The sequence below is a fragment of the Podarcis gaigeae genome (assembly GCF_964106915.1).
Source record: "Podarcis gaigeae genome assembly, chromosome: 16".
Taxonomy (NCBI): Eukaryota; Metazoa; Chordata; class Lepidosauria; order Squamata; family Lacertidae; genus Podarcis; species Podarcis gaigeae.
In genome coordinates this window covers 28,439,189-28,447,511 of record NC_139693.1, presented here as the reverse complement: position 1 = coordinate 28,447,511, position 8,323 = coordinate 28,439,189, and positions in this window count along the sequence as shown.

The window sequence follows — 8,323 nt, the reverse complement described above, 5'->3', positions numbered from 1 at the left end:
ATGTAAGGACTCTATATGGGCTCTTGGATACCTCATAAGGGAAAAAGGGCAGATTTTGTTTACAACAACCACAATCTTTATTGTTGCGCAACAGGCCCCCACACAGAGTAAGAACCCCAAACATGGGTTGCAAGTTCTTTGAAGACTTTCCTTCCCTACCAGAAAACATGTACAGAACCATCACTGATACATCACTGATACATCATGATCATCAAGTCACAATGAGGTAGCGGAATCGTGAGGTCACACAAGCTCAACAATTGCCCCGTGTCATAAATGAGCCAGATTCCAGAGAAGATTAGCAGCCAACTAGCAGTGAAGGAAGCAGCCAGGAAAAGAGAGGATCTGGCCAGGGTGCAGAAGGCCCGGCCAGGGTGAAGAATCCCGGGTGTCAGGAGTGTGTGCAGGAGCCAGACCCTGTGGCCAGTAGGACTTTGCAGAGCTGGGGCCTTCCTAAGTGCCGGGCACAGGAAGAAATGCTTTGCCAGGGCACAAGAAGAAATGCCTAACCAAGAGGGGCGCTTCCAAGATGGAGATGGAACAGTGGTGAGTAGACCACAATCTTTATTGTTGCGCAACAGGCCCCCACACAGAGTAAGAACATGTCGGGAAATTCAAGCCCATATCATGAGAAACTGGCAACAATCCCAGGCACCCGGCTTGATTCCCTGTTGACCTCCCTGGCTGCATTCCCCAGCAAGCGCAGGCTAGGTCACGATCGGCGATTCTTCTCAAATGTGAGAAGAACACACCCCTCTTTCCTGCCCCCCCCCGGCAGGGGTAAGAGATAGACAGAAACGTATTTACATGCTTTTATTTCTGTCTTTGCAGAGTTACAAAAAACATGACTGCTCTCTTCAAACTCCAGCAGTGTTGTGACAAACACTTCCTGTACTTCCTGTACAGCTCATATTATACTCTGAGCTAATTCCGGTGCTTCGCACTGTGAGATGACTGTCCCTCTGTTTCCCACGGACAGTCCCAAACATTCCCATCATGTTTACTTTTCAAGCTAGGACTTTGCAGCAGCATTGCTTCAATATTGTAACAGAACATGGGTTACAAGCTCTTTGAAGACCTTCCCTCCCCACCTGAAAACATGTCCAAAACCATCATTGATACATCATCATTATGTCACAATGAGGTAGCGGAGTCGTGAGGTCACACAAGCTCAACAATTGCCCCGTGTCATAAATGAGCCAGATTCCAGAGAAGATTTGCAGTTGCGTGGCGAGTTCCCGCCTCCCCCTCGGAAATAAAGACACAGGACACCAGTATTTTAGGTTAATGGGTGAAAATAGGCCACAACTTTATCGATTACAGGAATTGAGCGGTATTGGCTTAGGCATTGGTCCTATCGTCTAACCGGCTTCAGCCTGATTGCTTGAAGGGTTAATCACCAGTAGGGGGAGTCCCGCTGATGCACATCAACTAGGAGCTCCCCCGGGGTCACCGCTCGGGGGCGTGCCTTAGGCCCACACCTCCATAGGCTTCGGACAGGGCAACGCCCCCTGGAATCCTTTATCGGACTACCCTTCGATATGGGGGAAGGTGATAGCACTTCCTCCCCCCCACTCATCTGCATAACAATACCCTTACCAATGCCTAACCGCCCCTCGAGCAAAAGCTCGCTGCCAATACCCTCAAACCTGTAACCAATCCCTAATCCCAGCCATCATATCCGCCAACCACACATGGTTTCCCGCATCGGAAAGATGTATGCCATCCTCTTGGTAGAGGGCCACTTAGCTGAACTGGATGTTGGGGTGGTCAATGACCCAACCCCCCAGAGCTGCCACTCTACGCACCGCCAAATGTACCAAAAGCTTCTGGGCTTTGTTTATCTCAATAGGGCACCGGCAGTCCCTCCATACATGCCTCGCCAGCAGTGGTGACCAAATTAGGGTTGAATCTGGCAATGAGGCAATCAGTTCATTGAAATCATTGTAAATGTGCCACATCAAGTCCACGCCTTTCCGATTGGCCAAGTCATTTCCCCCCAGCTGAATAAACAAGAGCATGAGGGGACCTTCCAAAGTGGCTCTGGCTTTCACTGCAGGCATAAATTCTGCCCAGCGCACCCCCTTCTGTGCGATTCAGGAAACTTTATTTTTTAATGGAAGATCCAGCCTGCACCCCAGGCCACAGCTGACAGCACGGTTACTAGCCCAGTGGACAATGCTGTGGCCTGTAATCCAAATGTGCACCACAACGTTTCCTGAAAGCAAAAGGAGGTAGCAAAGCTAGGTCAGGTATACCGTGAACAATCACAAGGTCTTACGAATATATCCCTTAAAAGTATCAGACTTCCACCGCCCCAAGTCCTTCATCCATTCAGCCGAGAGTCCCAAATGCATTGCTGTGGTGGCGGCCCCAATCCAAAAGGAGTTGGCCGCGAATTCAGCTGGGGGTAAAGCACAGGCAGCAGTTGCCCTTCGCATAGTGCGCATGAACTGATGCCGTGGGTAAAACCTCAGCGCCTAGGACTTGCCGATCGCATGGTCGGCGGTTCAAATCCCCGCGGCAGGGTGCGCTCCTGTCGTTCGGTCCCAGTGCCTGCCAACCTAGCAGTTCGAAAGCACCCCCAGGTGCAAGTAGATAAATAAGGACCGCTTACCAGCGGGAAGGTAAACGGCGTTCCGTGTGCTGCGCTGGCTCGCCAGGTGCAGCTTGTCACACTGGCCACGTGACCCAGAAGTGTCTGCGGACAGCGTGGGCTCCCCGCCTCTAGAGTGAGATGAGCGCACAACCCTAGAGTCTGGCAAGACTGGCCCGTACGGGCAGGGGCACCTTTACCTTTACCTTTTAAGGCGGGAGCCATCCAAATGTATGAGGAATGGGCCTGAGACGGTCGGTCTCACGTACATGAAATGTCTAGTGCCCTTTACTGGGCATGGCCCATTGTGACTAGTTGCTTGGAGCCGAGTAAGGGCCCCCTTTCCCTGCTGATCAGTTTTGGAACATCAGACACACAGGACTAAATTGGATCTGGACAAGGTCAGGTCTCTCAATAAACTTCTCTGGGCAATGGAATCTTGTTGGCCCTCACAAACCACTTCGCCAACGCGCAGAGCGCCAAAGGAGGCGATGGAGTATGAAGCCGAAAATTAACCGGGCCTTGTACTCGGACCAACAGATACTTCTTGATTTTTATTTTTATTGTTGTTGTTATTTGGATTTGGCATAGAATGTCATAAGTTATGGGCCTTCTACCATCACTGCTGGGAGGCTGCAGCCTGTGCCAGCCCCCCAGTGCCCTTCACACTAAGAAATCCGCACAAGGGTCTATGGAGTAAATAGCCTTTCAGAAGAAGGAGATTGCAGCTGACTGGATCTTTAAGAGTCATTGCTGCGCGACCCAGCTCCCTCAAATGTACCAAGTATTGCAGAACTTCAGCCTTGGTAGGGGGTGTGTCAAGCCTAGCATTTTTTAATTTGCCTTGTAGCTCCATAAAGTCCGACCAAGCCTTTTTATAAGGTCTAAGCCTGGACGGGACAACTGAAGCCAATACTCCCTTCAGGACATCATGTTCCCAAGGCTCCCAAGGTGCTCCAGGAATGGCTGTGGCAATTGCTGCGCCTCTGGTGCTAATGGGTGGAAGCAGTCCATCTGAAAACGAGACAGAGCATCCGTGATGTCATTGTTAACCCTAGGTGTAAATTTGGCAGAGAAATAGATGAGTAATTCTAAGCCCAAAAGGACAAAGGACCGGAGCAGGTTTGCCACCCTAGGAGAGTACGATGATTGCTTAGACAGGACACTGACAACCACTTGACACTGACAACCGCTTAATTGTCAGTCCAGAAGCATACCTGGTGATTCCCAAACTCATCAGCCCCCAAGTGCACCGGAACTACGATAGGGAAATTCTAAGAAGGTGAGGTCACACGTGATAGGTTTTCCTTGCCAGCTGGTAGGCCAGCGCTGAGCACACCAGCACCCCCTAAAGTAGACACCAAGCCCCAGGGAACCAGCTGCATCAGACTGTACCTGAAACTCTGAACGCAGCATCAATTGTCCTGCCACAAAAAAATGCCCTTGTACTTATCCAGGAACTTTAACCAGACCTCCTGGTTTGACTTGATCACTTTAGAGAGGCACACTCTGTGTTGAGGAACATGCAGTCCCGCTGACAGCTTAGCCAATCACCCACAAAAGGGGCAGCCAGGGGGCACTACCTGGCATGCAAAGTTGAGGTGACCCAAGAGTGATCAACTCTGCCTAAGGGTGACCTTCTTGAGAGGAAGAAGTTGCAGAATTAATTCCTTAAGTGCTGCTAGCTTCTCTCTTGGGTGATGTCTGTGCGATTGTGTATAATTCAATACCCAAAATAAGTTATGGTTGAAACTGGACCCTCTGTTTTGTCTGCCACCAAAACTACCCCAAGCTCCTCAGCCAGGGAGGTGAAAGCCTCTAAAAGAGATGCACAATCAGGGCTATTACTAGTGATGAGAGAAAAGTTATTGAGGTAATGGGTCACCCCTTCAGAACCAGTTCTAAAGCAAAGGGCCCAGTTTAAAATTGTACTAAATGACTCAAAAGCTGCACAAGCTACTGAGCACCCTATCGGCATAGATTTGTCTATGAACTAAGCCCTCAACCTGAAACCTAGCCACAGAAAGTCCTCTGGGTGAATTGGCAGGAGGCGGAAGGCCGACTCAATGATGCACTTAGCCAAGAGCGCCCCCTGCTGAACCTACGAATAACCTTTATAGCCTGATCAAAGGAGGCATATCTCATAGAACAAGGCTTCTGTGGTATTGCATCATTGACTGAGCCACCTCTAGGGTAGGATGGGTTGTGGATCATACGACACTCTCCTGGAGTCTTTTTAGGGACCATGCCTAAAGGTGAAATGTGTAAACCCATATAGGTGGCCACCCTCCCAGCCAGAATTTCTTTGTTTATTTATTTATTTATTTTTTGCAATAGCTAGCATTTCCCTAACTGTTTTTTGTTTGTTTGTTTGTTTAGGGGGTCCCCTGAGTTAGGAGGGATCTAAGAGGTGAGAGCTTAACAGAAGAGAACGCCAAAACCATGGGCCAAATTAATACCGGTTTGTGGTTGAATTACAGTATTTTTTGCTCTATAACACGCACCTGACTATAACACGCACGTAGTTTTTAGAGGAGGAAAACAAGAAAAAAAATATTCTAAACGAAACAATGGATGTATGATTTTTGTGGTTCATGCTGTGGCCACAGACATGTGATCTGAAGGTGAGTTTGGGGTAGCCCTATGCAAAAATCCTGAGGATCCATGTGGATCCATGCTTTGTAACCACATTTTTGCGCCATTGCGGCCCCATGAAACAGTGGGTGCGTGATTTTTGGGGTGCAGGCTGTAGCCATGGACATGCTATGTGATCTGATGGTGAATTTGGGGTGACCCAGTGCAAAAATCCTGAGGATCCATGTGGATCTGTGCTTTGTAACCACGTTTTAAGTGGGGAGGGAAGGAAAAGCACTCAAGGGACAAGGAGCACACGTGGGGTGTGTGGAGAAGGATGCTGCTAATAATGCAGAAGAGGGGTATAAGAGGAGAAGGCTCCTCTCCTCTCCCACTTTGCTCCTTTAAAGCAAGCAGGCTCTGCTTCTCTCCCTCCTCCCCGGCTCGGCTCGCTGAAAAGCTTTGCTGCTATTTAGCGAGCTGAGTGGGGAGGAGAGAGGGGCAGAGAGCACGGTTGCTTTAAAACAACCAACCAGACAGGAGCCTCTTACACCTGTGTAAGCGGCTCCTCTACCACTTTGCTGTTTCAAAGCGAGCCATGGAGGAGGGAAGGAAGGGGAACCATGGATCCTCTGCTCATGACTGCAGCAGATCCCTCCGCCATCCGTAGGCATTTGCTCCATAACACACACAGACATTTCCCCTTACTTTCTAGGAGGAAAAAAGTGCGTGTTATGGAGTGAAAAATACAGTAATACCGGTTTGTGGCTGCTCTGTGAGCATTGCAAGACCCCTGGTGGAAATGCCTCCTACCGCCCTGAAAGGGCTGTTTACTTTTAAAACATGAGGGTGGTTACCTAGGCACTTTTCACATTCATGTGCATACTGACAATTTGGCCCCTGGCACACACCCCTATTGTACTCCCAGCAAACCTCACAGTGAGGGACTCGCTTAGCTTCAAATTTCCAAACTTAGAGGGATCTAGCTGCTTCTTTTCCACATAGGGACCCACCTACTCCATCCAGTAATTCTGGTTGCTTAGGTCCCAGTGTAGCCTTTTCAGGCTTTGCCCTCAGGTGGAAAGAGCATTGCACCCAGGGAGAGGGAAATGGGAGTCAAACAGACACTCAAGGGATAATTTCAGAGAAAGAGCTTTATTTCTACCATCTGGGCTTGGTAGGAAGAGCTAGTGTGATAACTTCACAAACAAGCACGAGTTTTCAGCCATTTGCACAGAGCATATATTCCCCTCCAGTTCCCTCCCTTTTCTCCCCCTTCTCAGGAGCCGTGCCTCTGAGCATGAACAGAAAGCTCCTGTCTTGCGACTCCTGGCACCCTTCCCAGGAAAGGGGGTTGAGAAGCCAAGGGGAAGGAGAAACCAATGCTTCTTTTTCTATTACACATTGTTATCCATCTTCTTTAGTATTTCATTATTTAAAACGGAACTTGTTTATTCTAATAGGAGTTCTGATTTTTCAATATGATTTTGCAAGTATCCTTTCAACACCTTCCAGTCCCTGTCTATCTTCTCTTTTGAGATCCTCCCAATTTCTCCCATTGTTTTGGATGTATTGTAGTACTCCAATAATTTGGCAAGCCACTCTGTTTTTGTCCGTATAATACCACTTTTCCAATTTTTCGCATTCAGTAGCCTTGTGGCTACTGTTGCATATAAATATAATGTCTTGTCTTCTTCCTTTAGACTTCTTGGTATTATTCCCAATAGAAAACCTTCTGGTGTTTTATCTAAACATTTTTTTTCATTTGTGAAATATCTAAACATTTTTTTCATTTCGTTATATATTTTTTCCAAAAATTGTTTGATGTTTAAACAATTCCACCATATATGTATCATAGTACCATTTCCAGTGTTGCATTGCCAGCAGACATCGCTACAATTTTTATTCATTTTTGCTATTCTTTCTGGTGTTAAACACCATCTATGTTGTATTTTAAGGTAATTTTCTTTCAATATATAACACATAGTGAATTTCATATCTTCTTTTCACAATTTTCCCCATTGTTCAAACATAATATTTTCCCCAATATCTTGCGCCCATTTAATCATTTTTATTACCGATATTTTCCCTAGTAAGGAAAGATTCAATTTCCCCCATACTTGCAAATCCTTTTTTATTTCATTCCATGTTTTCCCATAGTTCTCATTACTTAAATCTATAGTATTTGTTGTTAAATTTATTCCAAGATACCTTATTCTCTTTTTAATTTCCAATCCTGTAATTTCTTGTAATTTCACTTTATATTTTTCTTCCATATTTTTCACTAGTATTTTGGTTTTCCCATAGTTTAGTTTGAATCCTGCTAATCTGCCATATTCGTTTATACATTCCAATATTCTAGGTGTGCATTGTAGGGGATTTTCTGTTGTGATCATAACATCATCTGCAAAGGCTCTAAACATATCTTTTTTCACCAACTACTATTCCTCTTATTTGGTTGTCCTGCCTTATTTTCTTTAATAGAACCTCTAATACTATTATAAACAACATTGGGGATAGGGGGCATACTTGTCTTATACCTTTAAAGAGATTGATTTCTTCTCCAAACTCTCCATTAATAATAATTTTTGCTTTCTGTTATATATTGCATTTTTACCTTTTTGGAATTTTTCACCTAGACACAATTCTTTTAATAGTTTTTCATGAATTCCCATGAGATTTTATCGAAAGCCTTCTCCGCATCAATTGAAATCAGGGCTTCTTGTTTATCTCTTCTTACTTGTAGATATTCCATTATGTCTATTATATTTCTAATATTATCCTTTATTTGTTTATGTACTATTTTTATGTACTATTTTTCCTATTATTTTTTTCAACCTGTTAGCCAATAACCCTGCATAAATTTTATAATCCGAATTTAACAACGAAATGGGTCTATAATTTGAGACAGATTCCAAGTCCGTACCTTGTTTTGGTAGGAGCGTTATATACGCTTGAGTCCAAGAGTCTGGAATATTCCCCTTCTCTACCGCTTCCTCTATTACTTCTTTTAGTGGGTCAATTAATTCATTTAACATTTCTTTATAGTATTCTGCTGGTATGCAGTCTGGACCTGGGGATTTCCCTATTTTTAATTTTTGAATTGATTCCTTAATTTCTACAGTTGATATTGGTTCATTTAATAATTTATGG